Source organism: Cavia porcellus, unplaced genomic scaffold (assembly GCF_034190915.1).
Source record: "Cavia porcellus strain 051 isolate PalLab524CR breed Dunkin Hartley unplaced genomic scaffold, mCavPor4.1 scaffold_33, whole genome shotgun sequence".
Lineage (NCBI taxonomy): Eukaryota > Metazoa > Chordata > Mammalia > Rodentia > Caviidae > Cavia > Cavia porcellus.
In genome coordinates, this window is record NW_026947516.1 from 11,687,149 (window position 1) to 11,690,140 (window position 2,992).

Below are 2,992 nucleotides of genomic sequence, written 5' to 3' on the forward strand. Positions count from 1 at the left end.
ACAATTTAATTTCTTTTACTTATTTATTTTTTATTTTATTTACCAATAAAATGAGGTCAAACTCATGACCTCATGCCTGCCAGGCAGGTGCTTGTGCTGCTGAGCTATATCCCTGTCCCCACTGCAATGTTTTTAATATACACACCTGCGTGTAGAAGTGGCTAGAGAGTTGAGAAATTGTCTTGCAATGACTTTTACTTAAGCCATATAAATCCTCCTCTGACCTAGATAACCTCAGCAGGTCACTACAGTCTATGTGAGACCTCCCTCCACCCAGAGGACCTCAATGGGCTGGTAGGAGCCCCGCTAACTCTTTCCCTACCTGGAGCACCTCAGTGGGCCAGCTAGAGTGCAGGTGAGCCCACCTTCTGATCAAAAGACACCAGGTGGGCTGGCAAGAGTGCTGGTAAGGCCTCTTCACATCCAGATGGGCTTGTGAGACCCTCCGTGACACTGTAAGGCCCAGCTGGGGCATACACGATGGACAGATGGATCTGGTGGCTTGGAAATGTCTGAAACAGCACTAACAATATGAGCTAAGGAGTGGTTCACATCAGTACTCCTAGGCTAGTCAACACAGGAAGAATATAGGACTCACCCAACTGGCCCTGCAGGGGGAATTTATGTAACTGGCCCCTCCCCTACACTGTGGTACCAGGCAACTGGATGAATGCCAGCCACATAGTGCTATGCTAAAATGCTCATGAAGGAAGGAAAAACTAGCAAGATTGAAAAGACTGAAATATGAACCATTAAGTGTAAATGACAAGTTGAAAAATCAAAATGCAGTTTCAAACCTCCAGCCCATCCAGAACAGGTACAGGAGACATCAGCATACAAGTCATTGGAAGACACACACCTGAAATTTATGAAAAAGTAGTAAGCAAAGTAAAGAAACCAATCCACAGGGCTATAGAGGAAATCAGATCAGAAATAATCTCTCAGATAAAAAAAGAACTACTTTAATGAAGGAATTGCTCAGTATAGGTAGGGAAGACAGATAAAACATCACATGATCATCTCAATAGATACAAAAAATGCTTTTGATAAAGTCCAACACTCATTCATAATATAAAAAAATTACCTAGAGAAAATCAGAAAAGATGATCTCTCTACCTCAACCTGTTAAATGCTATCCATAACAAACCAACAGCCAACATCATATTAAATGAACAAAAACTGAAATCTTTCACTGTACAATCAGGAACAAGACAAGGATGCTCACTACTATCACTCCTATTCAATATACTTCTGAAAGTATTAGCCAGAGCAGTTAGAAAAGACAGAGACAGAAAAGGAATATGGATAGGAAAGGAAGAAGTTAAATTATTATTTGCAGATGATATGACACTCTACATGGAAAACCCCAAAAACTCCACCAAAAGACTACTAGAGTTAACAAGCTAATTCAGCAGGGTACCTGGATACAAAGGCAGCATTCAAAAACCAAGAATTCCTGTTCACAAACAAACCCACTGAGAGAGAAATTAGGGAAACAACACCTTTCACAATAACATCCAAAAAAGTGAAATACTTAAGAATCAATGTAGCAAAGGATGTAAAAGATCTATATATTGAAAATTATTATCATTTCTGAAAAAGGAGAGGAAGAAGTATTCAAAAATGGAAAGATATCCATTACCTTGTATAGGAAGAATCAACATCGTGAAAATGCCCATGTTCCCAAAACTGTATACAGATTTAATACAATCTTGATTAAAATATCATTAGCATATCTCACATATCTAGAGAGAACATTCCTAAAATTCATTTGGAAACAGAAGAGACCTAGAAATTATGCTACAAAGCTACAGTGATAAAATCAGCATGGTACTGACAAAAATACAGAACTGAGGATCAGTGGAACAGGTTAGAAGATGCAGACACAACTACAAAGACATTAAGCCACCTTATCTTTGACAAAGGGGTCAAATGTGTTCACTGGAAGAAAGACAGCCTCTTTAATAAGTAGTGCCAGAAAAATTGTCTTTCCAGATGCAGAAGATTAAGATTAGACCCATGGCTATCACCATGCACTAAACTAAAGTCAAATGGATCAAAGACCTAAATATTAAAAAAGAAACACTAAGTATACTGGAAGAAAAGGTAGGTAGTAATCTTGAATGAACACGGGTAGATAGAAGAATTTCTGAACAAAATTCAAGTTGAACAGAAAGTACTTCCAAGAATAAATAACTGAGAGATCATCTTATTAAAAAGTTTTTGCACATCAAAAGAAATCACCAACAGAGTGAAAAGACAGCTCACATTTCAGAAATTTTAGCTAATTGTCCCTCAGTCAAAAGACTTCTATCTGAAACATATGAAGAATTGCAAAAAAAATCAGATCCCTCAAATTCAAAGACCCAGTCCAAACATGGACATCTGAGATGAAAACACACTTCTCAGATGAAGAAATACAAATGACAAATAAATATATGAAAAAATGTCGAATATCACTGGTCATTCAAGAAATGCATATTAAAACAACACTGATACTAAGCCACCTTATCTTTGACAAAGGGGCCAAATGTGTTCACAACAAGAATCCACCTCACTCCAGAAAGAAATGAACTTCCATCAAGAAATGAACCAATAACAAATGCTAGTGGGGCTGTGGGAGAAAAGGAACACGTCTCCACTTTCAGTGGGCATGCAAACTGATACAACTGCTGTGGAAATCAATGTGGAGATTCTTCAAAAAACTAACTCTGAAGGTTCCATTCAACCCAACTATTCTGCTTTTAGGTATTTTTCCAGAAGAATTGAAAACATCATACTACAGAGATATATGTGTACCTATGTTCATAGCAGCAAAAGTCATAATAGCTAAATCTTGGAAGACCATGCCCAGCGACCTCCATTCAGTCCCAGGAGCTGAAGGCACATAAGATGATTTCCAGCGCCCTCAGGGAGGGTTTTGGAACATCTCTCACATAGGTTGATCCCCTGCATAGCATCCTAAATCACCAGAGGACACACAAGAGGCCCC